This window comes from Rhinopithecus bieti, unplaced genomic scaffold (assembly GCF_001698545.2).
Source record: "Rhinopithecus bieti isolate Rb0 unplaced genomic scaffold, ASM169854v2 scaffold_5626, whole genome shotgun sequence".
NCBI lineage: Eukaryota > Metazoa > Chordata > Mammalia > Primates > Cercopithecidae > Rhinopithecus > Rhinopithecus bieti.
In genome coordinates, this window is record NW_016805666.1 from 8,771,891 (window position 1) to 8,785,455 (window position 13,565).

At 56.1% G+C, this 13,565-nt stretch overlaps 1 protein-coding gene and 1 long non-coding RNA gene across 6 annotated transcripts in view; one reads left to right on the forward strand and one right to left on the reverse strand.

Annotated features, from left to right (window-relative positions):
* Nucleotides 1-8,722, forward strand: part of LOC108530513 (uncharacterized) — a 42,953-nt gene extending 34,231 nt beyond the window's left edge. For all 3 annotated transcript variants that reach the window (XR_001885863.1, XR_001885862.1, XR_001885864.1), the window contains 2 exons: nt 34-157; nt 2,204-8,722. This is a non-coding gene — a long non-coding RNA (uncharacterized LOC108530513). The remainder of the gene's footprint in view (nt 1-33; nt 158-2,203) is intronic.
* The window catches only part of XXYLT1 (xyloside xylosyltransferase 1), a 198,459-nt gene that overhangs the window by 4,909 nt on the left and 179,985 nt on the right, over nt 1-13,565 (reverse strand). The window lies entirely within an intron of this gene.

Sequence of the window (13,565 nt, forward strand, 5' to 3'; positions counted from 1 at the left end):
TTCGTGATTTGTTTTCTCCTGCCTCTTTCTCAGCTCCTCGGGCCGAGTTCACCAACACCACCTCCAAGAGGGAGGAAGCGAGGATGGGAACACACTGAGTCCGGGCTGTCTGCACAAGACTCTGCAGGAAGGTTCTAGAAGCCTGTGCTGACTCAGGGTAAGTTCAGGCTATAGGCTGTCAGGCAAAGAAGGCTCCATTTGAGGTCTGAGATTCAGCACGCGGCCTCGCAAGGTGTACCTCTGGGGCGTCCTCAGCCTCGAGAGCAGTCACTGAAGGGCCAGCATCTGGGCCTCTTCCCGCAGGAAGCTCCCGGCCTGGAGGCTGTGCAGTCAGCGAGGCCCAGAACCAGGAAACGCGATTCCCCTTATACCTGTGCGTGTGCACCAGGCCCAGTGAGCTCTCGTTTGACGTGGAAGGACCTTGCTTTCCAGTCATCTGAGATTAGAGGCCAGGAGGGAAGCAACACTTGGCAGCTGCCCAGCGCTTCATCCACGCCAGCCAGGTCCCCTGGGGTGACGCAGGGATGTTTCAAGTCCACCCAGGCCCAGAGGCTCTCTGGACACCCCGCACCCTGGCTGGCTGATGCCGGCTAATTTCAGACCAATGACCCTGCATCTTGGTCCTACCTGGAGCTGAGGCTGAAGCTCTGTGGGGCAGGCTCGAGGCCTTCAGTCCTTTAGGGGAACCACTGCCCTGTGGTATCCAACTGGAGACATGGACATCCTGGAGCTGTAGGGCCACCACAGAGGTCTAAGTCCCGTGTCCCTACAGCGGTCCTTACTGCCAGCTCACAACTGACCCTTACTAGGATCTCTTGATAACAAGACCTACAGTAGGCTGAGGTCTCCAGCTCTACTGGACAGAGAAGGTAAGAAGTGTTCCCAGGCCAGGTGCATTGGCTCACGCCTGTAATCCCAGCACTTTGGGAGACCGAGGTAGGTGGATCACCTGAGGTCAGGAGTTCGAGACCAGCCTGGCCAACATGGCGAAACCCCGTCTCTACTAAAATATAAAAATTAGCCAGGTGTGGTGGCGAGCGCCTGTAATCCCAGCTACTCAGGAGGCTGAGGCAGGAGAATCGTTTGAACCCGGGAGGCAGAGGTTGCAGTGAGCAGAGATCGCGCCATTGCACTCCAGCCTGGGCGGCAAAACTCTACCTCGAAAAAAAAAAAAAAAGTATTCCCAACGTCACACAGGCCATTTGCAGTAGGACCAAGAGAGGCTCCTCATAGAGACACGGTCTACCAGGCCTGAAAACTCTTAGGGACTCTGGTTCGTGTACCCATTGTGCAGATGAGGAAGCTGAGGCTCAAAAACTGCCCTGCCCAGAGTCACGCTGCTGAAAGGGCAACCTCACATTTCCAGGCAAATCATTTATGCTTTTCCACAAATGCCTCTGCCCAGAAAAGGGAACTGCTGCCTCTCACTTGCCCAAAACAAGCTCTATGGTGAGGCAAGGCAGCAGTGCTCAAAGCCACCCTGCCAGGAGGCGCAGAGGCTGTGCTTTCCTCTCTGGCAGGGCCCACCTCCTCCAAGCTCACCACACTAGCACTTGGAGGAGAGCTGGGTGCCTGAATGGCTGGGAGGCCTTGTCTGGGGCAACAGGAGGGACATTAAACAGGTGGCAGGCATGTGCTCGCCCTTTGTCTGTGGGACCTCATAAGAAACATGTGCTTGTTTTCAAACCCCAGCCCTCTTTAAAGGCCAGCAACTGAGTTTCCAAACCACACCATCCCCAGAACTTGGACAGGGCGAGCGGGGGGCAAGGCAGGGCTGCTGCTTCACAGGCTGCGTGGGCACTGGGGTCGGTGCTGGCTGCCTGGCAGGAGAAGGGCAGCCTCTCAGAGCACTGAGACGCACAGAGACCCTATAGGGAGGCACACTGCAGAGGGCTTCCCCTCCAAGCCCTCCCCCAACATGAGCCACAGTCCCTCCTCTCCAGAAAGAACCAGCACCATGGCCTCCGCCTCCTGGAGCCTCTCCCCGCATGCTGGAGGCTGCCAGTGCCCCTGCTTTGCAACTGTTTGCATCTCTGTACTACCTGCACAGCCTGAGAACAGGGGTTCAGGGAAGGGAGAGGGCCCGGAGGAAGGTCTGGGGGCACAGGGAAGTGAGAAAGGAGGCAACATGTGCTGAGCGGATATGCACGGCTTTAACCAGGACAGCGTTACCACCCACCCCACGCCCACCTGTTCGTTCCAGGAGAGGAAGACGCCTGCACGGGGTCACGGCCGACTGAGACACAGGCATTGGAACTTGACCGCACGTCTTCCCAGAGTCTGCGTTGTTTTGAATTACGCCACGCAGGGGCCTTTGGCGGGAGGAGGGACAGTCGTGACAGGGCGGGCACTGGGGTGGCTAGTAGACCAGCCAAGCATTCTGGAGAGTTGCCCCTGCTACAGCCTGCACGGTGGGCCTCATTTTTACCTAAAGGCCAATGGGCTCTGTTAGTTCGCTAGGGCTGCCATCACAAAGTACCACCAACGGGGCGGCTTCAGCAGCAGAAAGGTGCTGCCTCTCAGTTCTGCAGGCTGGAAGTCCGAGATCACGGTGCTGGCAGCTGGCTCTGGGCTGAGAGGGAGGGTCTGTTCCAGGCCCTCCCGTCATTCCTGGTGGCTTGCTGGCCGTCTGGGATCCTGGGAGAGGCATTATCCCGCTCTCTGCCTTCATATTCACATGCTACCTCCCTGCATACACGTGTCTCTGTGTCCACATTTGCGCTTTCTATCAAGATGCCAGTCATACGGATCAGGGCCTCCCCCACCCCAGCAGAACCTCATCTCAACTCTTTACATCTGCAATAACCTTATTCCCACAAAAGGTGATACTCAGAAGTACTTGAGGGTAAGACTTCTGCAGAGGAATTCTGGGGGACACACTTCACAGCACTCTCCAGCAGTGAAGACGGAGGACAACGCCACAGCTCACCATCCAGGGACTCCGAGGACACCTGTGGGGACTAGAACTGCTCTCGGCAAACCCCCAGCCCCTGCTGCTCTCAGCGGTTCAGGAGAGAATGACCCACAGTGGGCGGGGCAGTCCCTCTCCAGGAAGAGGCAGGTGTCAGTGGCTGGGGAAGGGCAAAGCAGAGGGATGGGAGATGATGTGGGGGGCGGCACAGGGACCCCAGCAGAGAGATGTCCAAAAGCTCCCCCTGCAACGTCTCCTGCTCTTACGGAGACACGCAGGGACACCTGAGAACACACTGAGCTGACAGAAGAAAGCAGTGAGCGGTCAAGCAAATGCTGCGAGGAGCACCTACTGCACCTGACAGGTGGGGATGCACGTAGAGCCTCCCTGCCCTCCCCTCCGGAAACTGGGCTAAGGGGAAGAGAAGATCCTCCACGTGAATTTGCCGACGGGGGCTAGTCACAAGGTGAAGAGGGAGAGCCTGCAATCTCGAACCAGAGGCAGTGCCGCAATAACACGGACGGGATGGGAGGATCCCCCCAGTGAGCTGGGCCGGCTCCACGCTGATCAGTGTGCTGACCGTGCCCAGCAGCGTGCCCTGAGGAGCAGCCCTGCTGTCCCTGAGGGTGCTCAGCTTCTGTAGGGCTGTTGCTGCAAATGCTCCTCCCCACCCAGGCTTAGGGTGTGGCAGCTCCTCAGCGATCAGCCCTCGTCCACCCAGCCAGCCTCCTGGAGTCTGGAATGATAAAGGTGACCCCCCTAGTCGGTCTCGTTCCCAAAGCTGTATCAGCTATGACCAGCCCATCTCGGTGGGGCCCTGTAAAGCTTGGCCTGGGGCTGAACATCGTAGCGGGTGAGCAGACCTGAGGGCAAGGCCTCTGACCTGGTGCAGGGCAGCCCGTCAGCCTCCTGCAGGCCTCCGTTTCTCCAGAGCCCTGTAGAACGGCAGCTGGCGGGCCTGAGGCCTCCACATGGCACAGCACTGCCAGGAGCCCAAGGCTGCTGCCCTGTACCCTCGGGACGTGTCATACCCTTCTCGAAGGCTTCTCCTGGCCCTCCGTTCCCCATCCCCAGCCTGCCTGGGCATCTCAGTCACATGGCCTTCCCCCAACACCTGCAGCCTCAGAGCTGTAAAAACAGATGAGCGGGGACTGGGGAACTCAGGCTCACTCACTCACACACAGCCTCGGAGCCTCGGCCCTGGGAGGGGCAAGGGAGAGAGTTGATGGGGAAGAGGCACTTGAGGGGCTTTAAGCCTGGATCCCCACTCAGAGGGTGGAGCCAAGAACAGCCATGGCAGTGCGGGGAGGAGGAAAAGGGAATGTCGTGTTGAGTCCTGAACAGGTGCCCAGAGAACAGCAATGTGGAGGAGTCCAGCAAGTGGCTGGAGGTACCCGCCATAAGCAGAGAGCACCAAGCAGGCGGTACAGAATTCTGGAGAGTTCTGACATTTAGGGGGTGGAAGAAGAGGAGCCAGGAAGATGCAGGGCACTGGAGGACCCCAGCCACCTGTTCCCACACTGACAGCCGAGAGGCCGGTAGCGACTCAGCCCATGGGGGCCTGTTCTGCCATGGGAGCTCCTGCAGAGCCACTGAGCCGCTCGGGCCTTCCAGCTAGTTCTGCAGTCCCGCTGTGCCTCCTCCAGCCTCTTGTGCCCTAGCCCTCTGACCCAGATGCCCCACTAAGTTCCCTCCAACCTACCTCCCCCTCTTCCTCATCCCCATCCAAGCTGGTCCTTCTCCCCAGTGACGCCCTCCAAGCCCCTCCTACTGATATCAACTGCCCATTCTCTGCCTCTCACTCAAACACTTGGATCTGGGCAGAATGACACCCAGACAGTACCTCAGCAACCCCTCCACAAAGTAGAGACACATCCTACTGCCACTCTCCCTGGTACCCAGGGCTGCACACGGCCCCCCACACTTCCAGAGCTGTCCTCCCCACCTCCCATCGCAGCCCTGCGCCATCTGGCTGGCAGCTCCTTGCTTGCCACCTGGGATCCCCTTCCTCTCTGCTCCATCCCTAGGGACACCCTCAAGAATTCCAAATGCTGACGGCCCTCCCCTTCACCTTGACCACAGTGTCCTCAAACCCCACCTAAGCTGCCCACTCGGCTCTCCAGGAACCTTTTGCCGCCAGAGGCACTCTGCTCCAGTGATGGGAACTGAGAGCCCTCTCTGGCGGCAACGTCCTGACCTACCCCACACAGAACCTGCTCATCAGACCCTTGGGAAGCTCTGACCCCTGCCCTGAGATCGGCAGCCTCAACTTGCATCTCCTGGCCCCTTACCCAGTGTCACCTGCCCCCAGTACTTCACTGCACATGAGAATACAGCAGCATGGAAAGCTGTAGAGGGCAAGGACTTGGAAGTACCACAAGAGGTGACAGTGACCTTGGAGAAGGAGAGGGATGGAGGCCGGGAAGACGGACCCTTAGCACTGGGGAGCGTGTGAACAGGAAGGAACAGACGCTGGGGAGGCAGATGGCACCTAGAGGCAAAGAGAGGACAGAGGGGAGGATATTTTACAGAGGGAGCGCTGAGTATTCTGTATGCCAGGGGGAAGGAATGCAAACGTGAGGGAAAGACAGACTGAAGAGAAGAAATACAGGGGAAAGGGCAGGGTGGCTTCTTTCAGAAATGAGAATCGCGATAATGGCTAATATTTACTGAGGACTTACTACGTACCAGGCCCTCTTTTAAGTTCTTAAATGTATTCAATATAATGTTTGTAATAAGGTAAGTATGATGATTTCCATGTTCTAGATAAGGAACCTGCAGCAGAGAGCTCTGAAACGCTTGCCCCAGGTCAGGAAGGGGAGAACTGCCAGGCAGAAGAGCTGTCCGGGAAGAGAAACCCCAGGATGCAGCTGGGAGCAGAGAGTGACAGAAGGAAGGACAGCAGCAGTTCTGAGAGGTCAGGGAAGGAAGACATGACGTCATCTACGGAGGAGGAGGGGCTGGGTGAGAGAAGGGCTGGAGAAAGAATTTGTTTCCAAGGGGCTCTGCATAATACAATCAGGAATGAGTAACAGACAAAGGGTGAGGGTGGGCAGAGTCAGGCGACTCTGGGACTGATAAGGGGACGTGTCCCGCTCATCTTTATGTCTGGAGGGCCTGGCGTGGGCATTTGATGCACAGAAGAGCCCTCAGAACTGTTACTTCCAAACGGATGGATTAATGAATAAAGGAAGGCATAAGAGATTCTAAAGCTAGACGGCAGGAGTTTAGGAGGAGAATGTTGGATGAAGGCAGTGGCACAATTGTTCAGAAAGGCAGGGGCGGGAGAAGAACGTGCCTTGGGCCCAGTTCACTAGAGGGAAGAGAAGACAGAGAAGACAAGGCAGAAAAGTTGGCTCCCCAAGCCCAGGAACCCACATCTGTGGCGAGGTGTTCAGTGTGACAAAGACCAGGAATGAAGGGGCTCAGATGGTGACCTTACCCGGGGATGCGCACAGCCCTCTGGGCGACGCCCTTCCTAGCACTGGCCCTGGAAGGCACCCAGCCTCCAGTACTGGGGCTTGTACAGGGAGCAGCTGTTCAAGTCCCAGTACTTGTCACAGGAGCAGCTCAATTCTGGTGAGAGCCCCGGGACCCAACCAGGAGACCACAGAGCCGGCAGCCAAAGCTGGTGAGGACCCACAGGCACCTGGCCCAGCTGGGCAGCCAGGCCCCAGCTCAGCTCCACAATCCTGCTCTTTCCCTGAGTTTAAGGGAACCAGGGGTGGGGGAGGGTTTGTCAGAGCGAAGACAAAGCCACAGAGTCACCTTCAGAGTCGGCTCACTGTCCCCGACAGCCTCATGGCGCTAGAGGTCACAGGACAGAGTGCCAGGACACATGGCGTTTTCCGGGACAGCGAGCAGAGTGCAGGCATGTGTGGGAAGGGCGGTAGGGAGGGTATGTGTGGAATTTAACCTTGTGTCCCCAGTTAGACTCCAATCCTCACCAGCGCCCTTCACCCTCATGGGAGGGGGTATTCCAACCCAGGAGCCAGAGGTGGTGGAGACTCCATGGACGTAGCTCACCCAGGCACGAAGGTGCTGGGCAGTATGAGCCCCGGCTGCAAACTGTTACTTCTCAAGATCAGAAAAAGTGGGGTGCCCTCTCATTCCATCTAAGGGGACCCTCACCTTTGGCTGTCCCTGATCACTGTCCTACACATCTGTGGCATGGATCCTGGCCAAGGCAAAAATAGTAATTGGCACAGTGACAGTGTGATGGGCCAGGCCCAGGCCCGGCCTGCAGGAGCCTGTCATGGTGGGGTGGGCAGCCCTTCTCAGATGTCGCTGAGCCTGGGCTCACCTGGGAGCTGTCAGTCACTGCATTTCTGACAAGCTTCCAGGGAACGCTAACGCTGCTGGCCCAAGGATCACATTTTAAAAAAGCGTTTTTATTATTTTTATAAAGAGATGAAAGCCACTAAGTTATTTTATCGTGAAAATGGCCATACAACAGGTGGCATAGCCATTTGCAAAGTATACACAGGTTCTATGCTAATACTTGTCCTGTCTTCTCCCTCTGTTACAGCGCTGAGCAGGCCCCCGGGGCAGGCTTCCTGGAAGCAGCACAATAATGTTTACAGGTGCCAGGAGGGAGGCCCAGCTCCGCCACCTTCCATCGGTCTGGGGTGGAGGGAGGGCCGGGAGGCAGCTATATATCAGATTTCCACTGCCTTGAAAAACAATGTACCAGTGCACATACGGGTTAAGAATGTAGGTTCTGGGGGCAAAAAGTCCCAGTCTGGGGCCTAAATCCTGGTCCTCTGCATCTACCCTGGAGAAGGCCTGCAGCTTCCCAAATATAAATAGGGCTGCCGAGAAAATGTTATGAGATAATGCAAGTAAAATGCTCAGTACATTCAGATGAGATAAGGAAAGCCACAATGTCAAGTTCAGTGAGCAGCAGTGCGGATTCTCAATGCCAAACACACCAGCTTCCCCTGTCGTCTGCAGCAGCCACTAGGCCCTGCACCTGGTCTACCTGGCTCTGCACCCACCAGCAGGGTGGCCCTGGGCAAATCACTTCCCCTCCTGGGCGTTCGGTTCCTATACCTATTAAATGGACGAATCAGCTAGAGGATTCTTCAGTCCTGAAAGCCTACAGTTCTAGGCCAGGACTAGAAGTCTGTGAAGCTTTCGGGGGGAGCGTCAAGGGAACCTCGCGATCAGGGAACTCCAATGATTGATCTCCCTTTAACTGCATCACAAGTGCCTGAATACAACATGGATTTGTTGTTGTTGTTACTTGCTTTTGTTTCAAAAACTCACTTCTACGTATTGACAAAGCCTCACCATTGATCCAGTGTGGGGCATCTGGGTGGTTCCAATTATGGGACCTCAAGCAGTGTGCTATGTATGTCAAGGGTGGCGGGCATGTAAGGCAACCACTATACTTACTTGTTTTTGCAGAGTCCTCAGGCTTGTCCTATTTGGGTGTCTGCAGATTCAGTTTTTAGGAAATAGGGGTGATCAGTCTCGGGCGTTTGCCTCCCCGTGTGCCCCTCTCCCTAGTGGTCTTCCTGGACCGCTGCTGGCACCTGCCCATCTTCTCTCTCCCTCTGGTGCTACTGTCTGAGCAGCTGCGCAGGAGCAGGAAGGAGGAACAGGCAGGGCCAGAAAGTTCCCTATGTCCCTGGGACTTCCTTCCCTCAGGCATTTCGGCATAAACACACACAACCTTGTGGGAGTCCAGCAGGAAGAAAGAAAGCGAGGAACCCCGAGGAAGGACCTCTCCGCTGGGCACAGTGGCTCACACCTGTAATCCCAGCACTTAGGGAGACTGAGGCGGGTGGATCACTTGAGGTCAGGAGTTTGAAGCCATCCTGGCCAGCATGGCGAAACTCCATCTCAACTCCACAAAAATTAGCCGAGTGTGGTGGCGCGTGCCTGTAATCCCAACCACTTGGGAGGCTGAGACATGACCATCGCTTGAACCCCGGAGGGCGGAGGCTGCAGTAAGCCGAGATCACTGGGCAACAGAGTGAAACTCCAACTCAAAAAAAAAAAAAAGAAGCACCTCTCCTAAACCCACCCCCAGCCATAGGGCACCCCCCTGCCAAGAGCAACAGTGAGGTGCCAGGTCACAGGTGGCACCAACACAGCCCCAGCCAGGAAGCCCCGCTCACCCCATGAGATAAAAGTCGCAAACGTAAGAAGCCACGTCTGCACATTTCTGCTTGCCAGCCGGATTCCACAAAGCCCCTGACTCTGTGACAACGTGCAGCCCTCCGGAGGATGACGCGAAGACAAAACAGGATAGAGCATCCGGCCCCCAGCGTCTCTTCCTGAATCACTATATTCCTTAAAAGATCCATGACCCTGGTCCTTGCCTTTTCCTACGCCTAAGATCCCATCTGAAGGGGCTAGTGATGTGGCTTCTGGAGTCTCTAACCAGATGTACCCTTGTACTTAAGCCTTGATGGCCCCCTGCGTGAACGGAGCCTCCTCTACCTGCGTGTAAACTGTAAGCTGAAACAGTCTCGGAGCAGCCTGACAGAACCTCTCAAAAGACTTCTCCCAGGCTGGAGATCTCAGGAAACTTCTGAATAAAACGAACTTTAATTCTTTGAAAGCTTGATTTTTTCCTTTGGCCAACACCCCTCCCTGCTGAGATGATCCCTTTGGCCAACACCCCTCCCTGCTGAGATGATCCCTGGGGCCCCGCCTTAGGCTTTCCCAACACCAGAGGTCCTTCTCCTCATCTACTCCTCCTCAGAAGTCAGGATCCTCCCTACATCCAAGCTGGCAATAAATATTTGTTCCAGCCTATTATGGACAAGCACCATGCCCAGAAAAATGAGGAGGAGGAGAACACCTTTCCCCATTCACAGCTATATGTACATTATCTCAATTCCTCACAACTACCTACTGTCAGTACTATTTCCATTTTACAGACAACGAAACGGAGGCCCAGGGAGGGTACTGCACCTGGCCAGGCACAGTGGCTCACGCTGGTAATCCCAGCACTCTGGGAGGCCGAGGCGGGCAGATCACTTGTGGTCAGGAGTTTGAGACCAGCCCGGCCACCTTGGCAAAACTCCATCTCTACTAAAAATACAAAAATCATTCAGGTGCGGTGGCACGCACCCGTAGTCCCAGCTTCTCAGGGTGCTGAGGCAGGAGAATGGTTTGAACCCAGGAGGCAGAGGTTGCAGCGAGCCGAGATTGCACCACAGCACTCTATCTAGCCTGGGTGACAGTGAGTGAAAATCGGTCTAAAAAAAAAAAAAAAGTGATGTGCTCGTGGTCACACATTCTGACTTTTGCTCCATTAATTCAAAGCCTACGGTGGGGAGGGGCTCCTCTCCTGTGCTCTCACCAAGTTCCGAGCTGGAGTGAGAAATAACATCAGAGAAAGGATTTTCTAGAGGGCTTTGGTTCTCTGGGAAGGTCCGGCTGGTAAGCAGAAAACAAGCTATGAGGTCTGAGTTGCATCAGGCCAGTTCCAACACAGAGCAGGCTGTGGGTGAGGATGGGAAGGTGGCAGGGACCAGCTAGCGTGCTCCCCGCTCCAGGGGCACTTAGAGGCGGGAAGCCCGATTCTAGTCAGGGCACTGGCCCTAGACCCAAAATCTTATAGCTGAAGAAAACCTATAGAGATCACCCAGGAAAATGGAGTGTGGAAGCCACCCGGGCAAGGCCGCCCAGCTAGGACATAAAGTCCATCCTCGCTACGGCACCACAAGACCGCCTGCAGCCTTTCCCGCCAGCGAGATGGCAGCCGCAGGCTAATTTATTTCATGCATCCCAGATTTTGAGCGAGGTAAACTGTACTCTTTTCAGAGGTCCAATTCTTTCCCTCAAATACTTAGGTCAGCCCTTGCAGCCTGCTGATCTTCACTTGCTGTATTTTAGGGAGTTTAACCACCCAAGGGTGTTCTCGGCAAAACTCCCGCCACTACACACAATCACAGGACTCCATTGGCCCCAGAAACCCAACCCCAGTGATCCATTCATTCAATCAGGCCTCAGGGTCCAGGATGTGAAGAGCACAGTGAACCACAGAGACCCTCATCCTGGAGAGCCCACTCTGATGGCAGGACCATTCTCCATGCCGGGGGACAGTACACCTTGGCTGTTGGCAAGGGAGTTTCCCTGATGGTGCCCAAGACAGCAGCTCCTGCCAGTTGCAGAAGCTGAGGGTAGGAAAGGGAGGCCAGCAAGGCAGCCACTCCCAGACCCTCCAAATGCCAAAAACCTCCCGAGTGTGTGGTTCATCTGAGCGGCCGCAGAGTCTTCACGTGGACATAACCTTCTCCCAAGCAAAGGACGACCCCTCATGGGAGTTCCAGTGCTCTAAATCCTCTCCTTGCACGAGGTCAAGTAGGAAAAGAAACGATGGCCATATGAAAGCTCAAGGTGGGGACAAAAGGGGCCAAGTGAGGTCCCTGGAGAACAGTTCAGAGGAGGGTGGGCTTTGGAGAGAGAATATCTGCATTTACCCTTTGGCTCAACACCCCTTCCAACCCCTCCACACCTCCTGAGAATGGTGACTTGGTACCAGTGTCACAGTCCTGGTCCCCACCCCTGGCCCTGCTGCTCCAGCTCCAAGCTGGTTCAGAAAATATACAACTCACCCAAGGTGTCCAGGTCTGGCATCTCTGCCACTCTCCCATCCCTGGTTCCCCAGAATGGAACCTGCTTCCCCATGTCCAAGCATGCCAGCACATTTCACCACAGACCGCAGACCTGTGGGGGAGTCCATCCAGTTCTACTCCAGAAGCACAGTAGTGCAGTAAGAGAGAAAGGAGCAGGCGCTTAGCTCCTGTGCTCCCTCCCAGCTCCAAGAGCCCAGTCATCCTGCGGGCCGCGGTGGGCAGTCGCGAGCCACAACCTGCGAATGGTTGACAATCCTAGCAGAGGGCAGGACTGATGCGGCAAGAACACTCCATTCCGCCGGGGGCTGGCCCAGAGTTTGGTTCAAAACTGTCAGGTCGCTACTGGCCTCACTGCTCTTTGACTGTGGTGATGGCACCGCTGTTCTGAGCACTGACCTCACGCCCAACACAGGAAAGAGGTACCTCAAAAGCTTGCTAGGCGAGCCTCCTCCCCCACCCCAAGGCTAGCCCCTGCCTCCACTCACCTCTGTCCTCTGTGCCGTCAGGCCTTGCCGAGACCAACACTCACCGTGACCTGGCGGTGCCTGAGCTGCAGAAGACCCAAACTTGACTTTTCAAGCCTCTCCTCTTCCAAGGACTGCCTGGGGCCTGTGCACAGGGGCAGCTGCATTAAAGGCCATTTGTACAGACAGGGCACACCTGGGCAAAACAGACCTGGTTTCCAGCACCCCCAAACATCCAGCCTGCCCCGAGCCTGCCACACAGCTGGCTCCAACCACCCCCAAACATCCAGCCTGCCCCGAGCCTGCCACACAGCTGGCTCCAGCACCCCCAAACTTCCAGCCTGCCCCGAGCCTGCCACACAGCTGGCTCCAGCACCCCCAAACATCCAGCCTGCCCCAAGCCTGCCACACAGCTGGCTGCACTGTGGGCCTTGAAGCCTTACAGCTCGGCACTCTACGGCACTGTCTTTGCTTTTAAATTTTTCTTTTTTTTTAAGGGAAGAAAATCCACAAAACAATCTGTCCTGACAGGCCAGATCAGATCCTATCGTGCTAGGCTGGATCAAGGAGCATCACTACCAGGGCTTTATCAGAACTGTCTGCTTAAACAACTCATCAAAGGCGGCCAGGTCCGGAGTCTCGGCCGCTCCCCCACCCCTGCTTCCCTGGGACAGAGGCTGTCTCCCCGTCTCCATGCAAATGTCAATGCATTTCAGCAGAAACTAGACCTGTAGGGGACGAGTGTATCCAGTTGTATTCAACAAGCACAGTGGTTGGGGCAGGGGCTGTGGGGTCAGCGGCCTGACTGCAAGCCAGGGCCAGTTTAGGATGGGCCCTGTGAGGAAGGTCAGGGAAGCTGACCTTGCTGCTGAAGGGAACAAAAGGTTTGAAGCAAGGCAGCTTGTGTATGAGGAAGGTCGCTCTGGCGGGGTGGGCACTGGCATGCAGGAGGAAGGGCTGGAAGCAGCAAGACCAGGCAGGAGAATACTTTGGTGATGGGGGGAGGGTGGCAGTGCCAAGGATGGAGAGAAGCAAAGGGTTTAGGACATATTTAGCAGATGCTTGACTAGCTGTGAGAACAGATGCATGTAGGCGATGAAGGGGGACAAGGAGCTCCGGGTCCTGGCTTCTGTCTTGGGCATTCTGGCTATGGGGTCAGTGGCAGTCACTGTTCTAATCATGATCACTGACTTTCAATATGACACTGGCCAGGCCACTCCCTGATAGCTCCCACATGTACCGCAAGGAGGGAGACTGGCCTCTTGGGCCTTCCTGGCTCAGGCCGCCTCAGTGGCAGCACTGTGGTCACCTCCTCCTGCCTCAGTGCAGCTTCTCCAAACTCAGGGCAGGCTGCAGGGAACAGTACGGGGGCTGGGAGGCACTGCCCGTGTGGCCCACTGACACACCACCGTCTCTCCAGGTGGCCTGCGGCAAACCCGCCTTTCCTGCTCCTCTGGATGCAGCCAGCCTCACCCTTGCCAGGCTGCGTGTGGCCCTGGAGCTCCTCTTCTGCCCTCTTCCCGTTTGTGCCCACTTTTCAGGGAGGCATTTTTCCCCTTTAAACTGGAAATGTGCTCCCTGGCTCCTCCTCAG